Genomic DNA, 12,490 nt, shown 5'->3' with positions numbered 1-12,490 from the left:
CAGGGGTGGAGATGTTTTCATATTCCTTTACATAGTAGAAGTTTTCATGCACTTCAGAAATATCCTTTCTAAGGATTTAAAATCAGCATACTACAGTAAAGCAGTCACATCAATGTTCATAACTGCTCAATTCACAATAGCTAGATTGTGGGACCAACCTACATGCCCTTCAATAGATGAATGGATCAAGAAACTGGTATATATATATATATATATATATATATATATATATATATATACAATGGAATATTACTCAGTCATAAAGAAGAATAAAATTATGGCATTTGCTGGTAAATGGATGGAGTTGGAGAATATCATGCTAAGTGAAATAAATCAATCCCAAAAAACCAAAGGCTGAATGTTTTCTCTGACAAGTGGATGATGATACATAACAAGGGGGGGGTTGGCAGGGGGGTGGTAAGAGAAGAATGGAGGAATTTTGGATTGTGTAGAGGGAAATTGGGTGGAAGGGGCTGGAGGAAGGAAAGTCAGTGGACTGAGACAGACATTATTACCCTATGTACACATATGATTACACGAATGGTGTGAATCTACATTGTGTACAACCATAGAAATGAAAAGTTGTAACCCATTTGTATACAATGAATCAAAATGCAGTCTGTAAAAATAAAAATTTAAAAAAGTGAAAAAAAAGAAATATCCTTTCTAGCTTGGGTATGTACTAGATATACAAATACATACTGCATTGGCGAATAGAGTGATAGTTTAGACATAAACAGATGATTGATAATGTTGAGCTCACATAGCATGAAGAGTCTATAACTCACAAGTTTCTAGGCCTAAAATCTGATATACTTGATTTTCTCAGAATTGATCAGCTTCCTGGAAATTGATTCAGTCTAACAACCTCACATGAGACTATTTTCAAAAAGCTTGTATTCACAGTCATTTTTAGATGGCACTAGAAAAAAAAATCTTCCTGGCTAAGACATAAGGCAATCAACTTCTGCCTAATGGGAACATGCATTATGCAGTGAAATTTGGTGGAGAGAGGATTCAAACCAAAGGAGCAGAGGTCAGTATCAGTATTATACAAAGCACAGTAAAAGGAGCTAAAGTGGTGAGCTGATAACTCAGGCAGAAATGAACATGTGGCACTATGTCCATGGAGTAACTATATTCAGGATTCAGATCTAAAGCAAATGAACTCAATGCTGTTAGTAAACTCATAGCAGATCAGAGAAGGAATAACTCTGATAAATTTAATTCATAATAGGTGAGTGTAAATGTTGGCTATTAGGATATTCCACCAAATATTATTGGCTCTTCACTTTACTATTGCATGATAGAATTACATTTCCTCATCCCACTGACATTAGACATGCACAACTACACTATCCAAAAAAAAAAAAAAAAAAATAGAAAGGAAGAAAAAGATGCATTAAAAATGAAATTCATCCATTTATCCAGGTCGAGTCTCTAAGAGGCCGTTTAACTTGCCACATCCTTTGCTATGGTTACCATGAAAACAGTTTGAGATGATTGCAATAATCAAAGCCCCTTGTCAACTTTTGTGGAATGTGCGTGATAAAGAAAGAAATAGCTGTTGGGTTTAGCCACTAAGATATTTAAGTTGTTTCTTACTGAAACATCACTTCCCCTATGCTTCCTGTTGTGGTATACAGTCCTAAATCTTAAATTACATGTTTTAAATTAAGGCACCACCTTCTTGGAGTCAGGATATGTTGACAAACTAATTGAGACTTAAGTTGACTTAACATTTGTATAATCAGAACAATGTAAAATGGAGAGCTAAGGGAAATAGTGTTTTGAGATAAGTAGAAAAGCATGATGAACAATTGTTGCATTATAGTAACACATATCCTCTGGTAAGTGTGTTAGACATGCCTGTCAATCACCATGGTTCATTCACTCAGTTAGATACTCAACAAATATTTATAGAATATTTACAATATGCTGGACACCATGCTGGATCATTAGGATACAACCATGAAAAACTGAGGCAGTCCCAGTCCTTATAAATGTACTATTATTCGGTCTCTTTGCTTCCATTCTAGAATGCATTACAATCATGTACTTTCCACCAACATGTATTCTTTTATCATTATTGCTTACATTGTCACTTTCTTTAGTTATGTTCTTATTCTAAACATATACTATAAATCAGTGCTCCTCAAACAATTAAAGTTTTCTTTCCCCAAATCCATCACAGAATAATACATTTGTAAAATGTGATGAAAATAAGTTGTTGGAAAACATTTCATATTGAATATCAAAACAATGTCAATAAGCTATAAAAAGTTTCTAAATGATTACTTGCAATTTCTACACTTATCTCCTTCTAGATGGGCTAAAAGTTCATAGACCATCATCACTGATCTATGGACCCCATGCTTTAAAGATGATTCTTCTGGGCAAATATGTAGGTCTCACACAACTCTGTTTTCTGTTTTTGTTTACAAAATTATCTTCCTCTTAATCACCAAAGTTATAAAGTTTTCAGGGTAGACCTGTTTACTCAACTTACCACATACATTATTATTTAGTTAATATTTTAAAAATAACTATATATTTATATTTCATATAAGTATATTTTAATGTCTACTTCGTGTAAATGGAAAATCAATTTCACTTGCCGGCAATAAAATGTATCTGTAAAAAAGAAGTGCTATGAATAATTTGTTATTCAAGTCTAGGGACATATTACAGCTCTGTGAAGAGTCAAAATTTCACTAACACCAAACTGAAACTTTCTACTTGGCAGAATTAGATAATTGAGAGGGATTTAAAAAGATTTTTCTCATTATGTATTTTGATGCTATTTAATGCCCAATTTGTGTTCCATGCAAAATCATTTTAAGGACAATACAGTACTGTCTCTATATTAATAAATAGGGTTTCATTTTAACTCTCCTAATTTGGGGAACAATGTGTATTTGTCATCTATGACTGTCCATCTATGGTCACCAGTCAGTTGCTCATAATCAAATGGATAACAGTAACTGAGCACTGGTGTTAAATCCACTCCTTTCTTTCCTTGTATCCCTGTCTTATGGACCATTGATGTTATAAATCATAGGCTCCCTTGGGTTTATGAAAGTAATATTTTTCCCAGATCTCAATGCTGTCTGCGATATTTGGGGGACCTAGTTCAGCATCTGATATACACTAAGTACCCAAACTGACTTGAGTTTTCTTCCATCTTCCATTAATAATCAATTTCTTTTATTGATGAGATAGAAAAAAATATTTATGTTTTGATTATTGGAAGTCTTTGGTGGTTCCCTTGAGCCTATGAGAAGAAGAATCTGTCAATTCCCATCCATTTATTCTTTTTACAATGATTTTATCACAATCCATGATTATATTGGTGATAGTATCCTACAGACTTTAGAGGTGTGGCTTAGCCTCTATAATTTCATATACCGACAACCCTATCCAACTTAAAGCATTGATTGACGTTAGGGATAGGAGCCATTTGTTTGTTCTCTGAGAACTACCTGAACTAAACACCAGATCAGTGAGTGTTTCTGCATCCACTGGGTCAAGTTGAAATATGCACAAGCATTTTTGAATTTACATGATATTCCCAGAGTCGTAAACACAAGCAGAATCTTTATAACAATGAAGGTCCTTCCACAGGCATTTCTTACCTAATGCTGAACTTTTATCAAAGGACTCCCCCCTCCCCCCAACTAGCTGTTTCAAATAAATGCTAACCATACAGTGTCTTCTCTCTCCCTTCAGGATATACAAACCACAGAATTCCGATGACTCACCCAAAAATAGCTTATGAATATGCCAAGGACGGAAGGGCATGCTGTTTGATTCTTTAAAACTTCCTGCCAAACTGAAGAAACTGAGAAACTGAACATACACAGATATTTGGGGACTAACTGTGAGTAATAACGAGAATTTAATCCCGTATAGTCTTCAGGGTTAGCAACAGCTTGCCTAACATGTCCGGTTACATCCTGTTTGCTATACATGTGACTCCTCAAAGAAATAATAATATAATATTAATAGCACAATGTTTCTTTGTTAAAACTGCTATTATTTGTGTAAACTAGATTGCTTCTTGGAAGAACTATAAATGAGAGGCCTTATGAAGCAGACGTATTGCCATTATGCCTTTAAAAAGACAAGACTTCAATACATGGAATTTTAAGGCAGCCTAAGTCCTTAAAAAGGAAAGGTAGTAATGTATGTTGATTAAAATCTTGGGTTTAAATGTCAGTGTTTATACCAACTACGCCATTGTTAGCTGGCACTTGACCTAAGTTCTAATTTCCCCATATATAAAATCAGGTTGATAATAATACTATATATGTCCAGGAATATTGTGAGGATTAAATAAAGGTATGCTTGAAAACAAGGGCTACTGCTTAGAAAATAAAGTATCCAGAGCATTCATTGTTTTTTGAATAATGAATCTGAAGATCAAAGTCATTAAGTGATCTAAGAAAGGCTATGTGCAGTGCTGAGACAGGGCATAATTATTCTGTGGTTAAAAACTGGCTCTGGAGTTAATTCATCCAAGTTCAAATTCCAATTTTCCAACTTGCTAGCTGTATACCCTTGGAATAGTCATTTAACTTTTCTGTGCCTCAATTTTCTTTTAAATCTATAAACATCAGATAAAAATCTAACTTATTTTATTATTTTATCATGGTACTGGGGATTGAAACCAGGGGTACTCTACTACTGAACTGCTTTCCCAGTCCTTTTCATTTTTTTGAGACAGGGTCTTATTAAATTGCTGAAATTGGTCTCAAACTTGCAATCCTCCTGCCTCAGACTCCTGAATCACCAGGATTACAGGCATGTGCCACTGCACCTGGCAATAATATTAATTTTCTCACAGGATTATTGTGACAGTTTAAAAGGGTAATACGTGTAACAGTGCCTGGCACATAATAACAAATCCATAAGTACTACTGCAGTACAAGAAAACTGGGGAGCTTGGGTTTTTCCAAAAGCAAATTTTAAAGCAAAATAAATGTCAACAATATCAGACTTTTCAAATCTATATCCCTAAAAGCAGCCCTAACATAATAAATAAACAACTTAACAATATATTCAATGTAGCTGCAAGGTGATCAAAACGTTTCGCATGTCTTTTCAGATCAAGGTACATGTCATTTTCAATTATACTTATGTGTCATATTTCCGTTTTATTATAGAGGAAGGATATAAACAAACAACTTAAAAATATTTCAAACAACAATCCCTTGATGCAGTCACTTTGGAGTTTTAAAAGAATGCCCCAGGCAGCTGTACCTGACGTTCATGCAGGAAATGCAATGCAAGAGGAAGAACAGCAGACTCCCCTTCCCAGATCAGGCTCTGCGTCTTGACCAGCTACAGTGAAGTTACCCTGCCTTTGAATCACCATACACAAAACAGGGACAACAAACCATGCCTGCAGAATGATAGCTACTACCTGGAAACAGGATATGACATGCTTCATCCAATATAAGATACTCTTCTCACTCTTCCCATGTTAGACTGTGATGGACTAATTTATCCAAATCTAGTCTGAAGCAGTTGAGTCAGAAAATACTTTTTTTTTTTGTCTGTTATGTACTCAAACGGCATAGAGACTCTCATTTTTAAAAAATGTGTGAAGAAGAAAATGTGTGAAGAACAAAAACAGGAAAAAATCTTCAAATTGCAGAGAAAGAAAGATCATGTATTTTTACAGCTCTTGACAGGAATGAGCACAGAGTACCTCACATAGTAGGTGCTTAAGGCATATTTGTTAGAGAGAGACAGAGAGAGACAAAAAAGAGAGAGAGAGAGAGACAGAGAGAGAGAGAGAGAGAGAGAGAGAGAAACATAAATTAAATGCTTTAGGATTCACGGTACCCAACCTCCAGCTGACACCTCTATATCCCTACTTCCACCTGTAAGGGCCTAAATTGAAAATCACTAATTCAGACCCAGCCACTGAAGGCCTCCTAGAGTTATAATTGCCAATACGTTCATAAAAATACTAAAATTGTGACAGGCCTAAAGAAGATCTCCCCAACCCACGATTTTTTTCTATTAATTGATGACACTTTATCTTTGCTTTATCTTGAAATTCTGCAAGTGATTGAAATTCCAGATTGAAGCCAACTAGCCAAAAGACCTTAAAAACCCTATTTCCTGCCTTCAATGGGTATCATTTGCAAAATAAAAGAGAAAGTCCCCACGTGGTGTTTGTATTCCTAGGTAACTTGAAGCACCATAAGAAACACATGGGAATGTTTTGTGATTTGGAGGATAAATGGGGACCTGGACAGGTCCTGACCTCTCACAATCCCTCAAATCTTCCAGGAGAGAACTGTCCCCGCAGATGTCAGCTTGAAGGCTTCAAGGAGCGCCACAGTGCAGACTGCTCCCTCCTGATCATATCATAACCCAGGATCAGATGGAGACTACCCTCCAGGATTCCTGTGTCTGCTGGTAGAGCACTCCCAGTGTATCAGAGCCTCAGCCGAGCCTGACTCAACTATGGATGAAAAGCCAAGATGTACACATGACATGTTGATCGTGTGTAACTTACTATTTCCAGCTCTTTCAGAAATTGTCTACCAACATCCTTTCCCTAGGACTCTGAAATATTCCTAAGCACACAGCCCCTGAGCCTCTGGTGTTCTCTTGTCCCTGTGAGTTTACTCCTACCTCCTCTGATGCCTCCTCTTCCCATTATTACAGCCCACCTCTGGATCAACCTGTTGCAGAAACTGGAGGCTCTGCTTAGAGGGCTCTCAATAAATATTAACGCAACTCAGTTCAGTCACACTCAGAGATCACAGGCTGCCAAGATCACCAGCTTTCCTCACTGTAGCTGAAAACTCTTGCCTGGGGTCAGGAGATAGTGGCTTGTTCCACTACAGAAAAAACAACTTTCTCAAATGCACTGCCTTAAGCCTTGGTTCAGGTACTATCTCTTACTCAAGCTTTTTGAAAATGTAACATGTCTGTCGCAGCTCAAGGCTCCAAGGCAGAAATTTGAATCAATAACAAAGTTCTCTCAAAGTACTAGATGATTCACAGACCTTAAATAAAGTTCTCAATTATAAATTGGCACCCTGACCTTGTTTTTGATGTATTCAAGCTGCATGTTTTCTCATTCTCCATGGCAAAGTCCACATCTTATGAGTATGTGTATAACCCCACGCTTGTAAAGTGCAAGAACAAAGATAATTTGGAATATTTTTTGCTTTAGAAATTAAAACTAAATGAATATATAATTGCAGAAAGGCAAAGGAAAGGGAGAAAAAGAAAAAACCAGACCTCTGGCAAATCAATATTTATTCTATAAACCTGAGCATATTAATATTATTTTGTGTGAATTAATATCTTAAATCTAAGAATAGATGAAGCTTAACTCTTGTAAAATGACATATATATTCTATGTAAAAATCTAACACTTGCACTCGAAAGACTTAGGAAAAGTTTCACATATTAAAAAGAAAACAAAACTTTTCAAGAAAAAATAGTGGATTTGTAGGAGGATCAAACAAGTAATTTACGAAGGACTGGTCTATTTGTTATCTTTTTAATGTGAGAAGCAGAAAAGTCCCTGGGAAATAAAAGTACATGCAAATAAGGGCATAAATAAACAAGCAAACAAACAAAAGTAGGTGGGCAGCTAAGATCTGTTGGAACTTGAATATATTAAATAGAACATTTCAGGAACAAAACTTGGACTCCTGGGTACATGAATGTGGAAACACCTTAAAGTAATACAACTGATTGTCAGGATAAAGGAGGAGGTAGAAATAGACCTCTCTCTCCCTGGAGAAATAAAAGGCTCTTAAGCATAAATAATAATTAGTAATATGGATTAATAGTAAACATAAATCAAGACTTGGAGGAAAAGTATGACTAGAGAAAAAAGTGTTGAGAAAGACTGTCTGGCAAGGTTGTTCAGGGGTACCTGGGGAAGGTAAGAGCAGCCCCAACTCAAAATCAAGTGCATGGAGCTATCTCTGCTCACACCAGAGGCAACTATTCTCTGCTGGATATTCCCAAGACCGTTTCCATGTGTCAATCCTAGCAAATATTCTTTTGTATTATTGATATTCTTATTTTCCATGACAATTTTGTCATTTCCTGGCATGGTTAATAGCAGGTACTTTTAAAACAGTTGTTGAATGGGGAAAAAAAAATCAACCAATGGTATGAACTCTGATAATGAAATTTCTCAAGCAGCTTCTTTAGGAGCAAAATCAGCTCAGGTACATATTTTTTAAAAAACCCCAGACCTGTCAGTAACTTTGACACTACACTACAACAACCCAAACAAGGAAATTCAGTAAGAAAGGTCTCCCAACCTGGAGAAAGCTGAACTCTTATCTATTTTCTGCACCTGTAACCGCCTGACTTATAAATAGTTTGCCCTTTTACTTTGCTTCATGGTCAGCTGCACAGCAGAAGAAATGCCTAAGATCACATTTCTGTTGTGGCTAATCTCTACAAAGAATACTGCAGGAGATGAAAGGGAGACACCTGCAAAGCTCACAGGACCCACTGTGGCAAGTTGAAATGCAGGGACTTCATGAGGTGACTTGATTAAAATGAAATAAAACACTGAAAAGGAATTGACCAGCATGGGGCAGAGTCAGTAAAAGAAAAGAATTGATCTACTCCTGAGAATTTTCTCACTTAAAATGTGGATATTATAATGACAATCAAAACTGATAGAACACATAATGAAACCAGCCCTGATTAATGAAAGTCAGTGGAAATAATAAATTTTAATCAACAAAGTATTATATAAAGTGATAATTTTTTACAGAAATAAATAGGTATAAATATATAATTGGAAACAAGACACAAATCTACCATCTATATTTCTAAAAATAAAATAAAATTCCTAGAAATTAAAAATGTTATTATTGAAATTAGAAATGCATCGCAGTGCTGACTGGCTAACACTGGAAGGCTTGTTTATTTTCTACAAACCTACAGCTTGTATTCTTGGACCATTATTTTTTATATTAAGATATATAACAATTCTTTAAAGTTTGTTAAGTAGGTCCCATAAAACCTAGAATTCAGATGGTTTGTGTACTTGAACAGGAAAAATTTACTTTTTTTTTTAATTAACTGAAATCTAGCATTTCTTTCAAATATAGTGTACAACACAGTCATGATTAACTTTGATTTTTCTTTTATATAAATCTCAGATATTTTCATATCATAAAACAATTATTTCAGATGTGACCAAATATTATTTATGCTCATCAAAATCATGTTACTAATTATAAAAGAACTAGAGGTTGGATTCCATGTTATTTAATGTGCTCATCTTAAAAAGTGAATATATTACTACATCACAATGGTTTTACTTCTATTTTTTGGTAACTATTCAATGTAATTGATTGCTTTTGTAATCTTATGTTTTTTTTTTATTTTATCCATTTAAAAATTATTCTTTGAAGCATCCCTAGGGGTCACCTAACAAAGTCATCCATGACACAAAGAAGTTTAAAAACAATACTCCAAAAACAAACTCAGAAATGTACGCGTATATCAAAACATCACATTGTACTCCATAAATAAATACAATTATCATTTTAATTATAATTTTAAGCTCAAAATATAATGTAATGGCTACTTAAAATTTTTAAATCAAAATTAGTTTTCCCTTTTATTTTTTAATGGTAAAAATTAGCCCTGAAATATAGTCCTTCAGCAAGTTATACTAAGAATATTTTTATTTTGACTTTCAGACTTTATTTTAGATGTTTATTAAAACTTTAATAGTGAAAGAGGAAAAGAATGAAGAGAGAAAGAAGAAGTGGGAGGTGTTTTGCAATTTATGGAGCTATATACTCTTACCACCTGACTTATCCAAAAAGAAAAAAATATATTTGAATGTTCTATACTTTCTCTTTGTTAATTTCAACTCACTCATCTGAGAATTTATATTGGAAATTCGGCCTTTTTTCCAAGTTTGCGAGGAAGTAAATTCCTTCTGACATTTAAAATATAATTAGTTTTCAGGTGTTTCTACAGAAGAGTTTGAGTTTGGGTGTTCTATTGTTTGTTTAACAAGGCTGCTTCATTGCATCCCATTTTAGATCTCTTTCTAAAATACAGAAGTGAAGTTTCTACGTGTTTGTGTCCAGGTTTGTTACACTGAGCTGACCCACCACACCCTAGGCAGAACTTCAAAAGAAGCCGTGAACAGTAGTGCTTGTTCTAGCTGTGAGATCATCCTGAGTCCCTCCCTGTTGACTCTTACAATGTTTGGGCCTCCTTTCATCTTTAGTTCTCAGATTCTGGCATAATAACCCAGCTCTGACGTCTGTACCTAACCCTCTGGGTCCCAGGCTGTCACTGAAATTTTTATGCTTTGCTGATTCCATGGCCCTGCTTACTTGGCCAATTTTGTAGTCTCCACTGCTCTGGATAAAAAATCTCCCTGCCTAGGGCCAGTCTGGAAATCCCCAGAGGACAGGGATTTGGACATCTGCAATCCCTCTATATGCAATCCCTCTGTATGCAATCCAGTCAGAGCTGGAAGGATGCTCTACCTTTTAACCACACTTGAAATAGGACTTTCACATGACTCACAATATGATATTGCTGATGGTCTCCTATAACTCAAATCCAAACTTCTTGTTCTACTTTCAAATGTACTTCACCTAAGTGATATAACCAACAGAACAAAAAAGTGACCTTTTGGGAACATTTCTAAGGGAATGGGGAAGTACAGTGAATTGTAGAATTATACCTCACAAACCAGAGAAAAACTTCCAAATTTTTTTTATTCATCTTTGTCCCCCAAGTTCCCACATTCTGCAGCAGTAGCTTCCCTCTCTCTTTGAATCTCTTGCTTCCTTACTCTTCTCTAAGTTCCATTCAGTTGTAAAAAAAAAAGAATAAGATCTCTGTGAACAGATGTGAAATAATTTCTCAGAACATTAAGTGGCTAAAGCACAGGGCAGAAGGATATATGTTGTATGCCACCTTTTGTGTAAGCAAGATGAAGACATAAGACCTCATATACCTGCATATCTTTAAAAAAAATCAACAAGGAAGAAGAAATCTGAAGGGTTGAGGGGAAAAGGGAAAAGGATACAGAAGGCATGACACTTCTTTGATAATTTCTTCTGATAATTTGACCTGAAATTATCACAGTATTCTACATATTCAAAGAGTAAAGAAAAAATTTTAAAGGATAAGAAAAGGAAAGAATTCAAATTGAAAACAAACTATAACAATGAACCCAAAGTTATTATTTTTTTAATGTGACAAATCTGCCAGGATAGGGTGGCATTGGAGGGTCATAGCATTGGACTACATGACTTCAGCCTTGATGAGACAAAGTGTAGGGTAGGGGGCAGAAAACAGCAGAACATCCTGACACCTTTTTAATAGGTGAGCAAGGCAACTCTGAAATTGTTTTAGATCTATTCCAGTACTGAGCAATGAATCCCAGTACTATGTATAATTTTAATGTAGCAATAAAATTAATTAAAAATAATAATACTAGATTTAATTCCTGTGTTATTGGTAGAAATTTTTATTAATAGTGATTTAATCTGGATTATGTGATATCATGGATGCTACACTCTTTCGGTACCCTTTTTTTCTAATGCAAACACTCTGGTTATTCAATATATTATTGTACGTAAATAAAAGAGAATGGGTGTTAAAAAAAAAAGATTGAACAAATAAATATGGGTATCAAAATTCCTGGCAGCCAGAGTTTTCTCACTGTGGAAAAGAGGACAAATTAATATGAAATGGGAAGGTAAGAAGCCAGTCAGTATGGACCCAAACTGGTGGTATAAACATTTACATACACTCGCGCGCGCGCGCGCGCGCGCACACACACACACACACACGCGTATATGTGAACATATAAATGTATGTATAAATATATACGCAGCAAGTACATATACATGGATGCATAGATGTCTTTACACCGGCATATATCTCTTAATTCTGTCCGCCGAAAGACCTAAACAAGACATCATAGCAGCAATGAACACATGTACTGCCCAGACTTTAGTCTCTAATACCATGCTATTGGGGACCAGGAAACCCAGTTTGTTTAACACCAGTCTTCACTCAACTGGTCAAACTAAAACTTTTCAATTAGTTGTTAAAAATAAGTATTGTTATTATTAATCATTAAAGACCATCAAATGCTTTCCAAGTTCTTTTTCATGGTATGTAAGACTTCGCAACTTTAATATTTTTAAATCAAATCAAATTCATAGAGTATTTTGGCAAATAATTTGTTAAAAATCTTTGAAGAATTCTATTTTATAATTCAAAACAAGAATGAGTTGTTATTTTACTGGGTTTTAGGATAACAAAAAGGTCACTATAAGCTTAGATATGTACTATTCTGTTTATACTGATGTCATTGAAGAAACTATTTAGGAAATAAATAACTGTAAGCAGAACTGGAAAACACATCTGTCTTTTGCTTCAACAGTCTTTTTATGGATTAGGTAGACAGTACTCAGGAAAATCTCTAGGCTATGTGTAAATT

Source organism: Sciurus vulgaris (genome assembly GCF_902686455.1).
Source record: "Sciurus vulgaris genome assembly, chromosome: 15".
Lineage (NCBI taxonomy): Eukaryota > Metazoa > Chordata > Mammalia > Rodentia > Sciuridae > Sciurus > Sciurus vulgaris.
Note: the sequence above shows the minus strand (reverse complement) of the source record.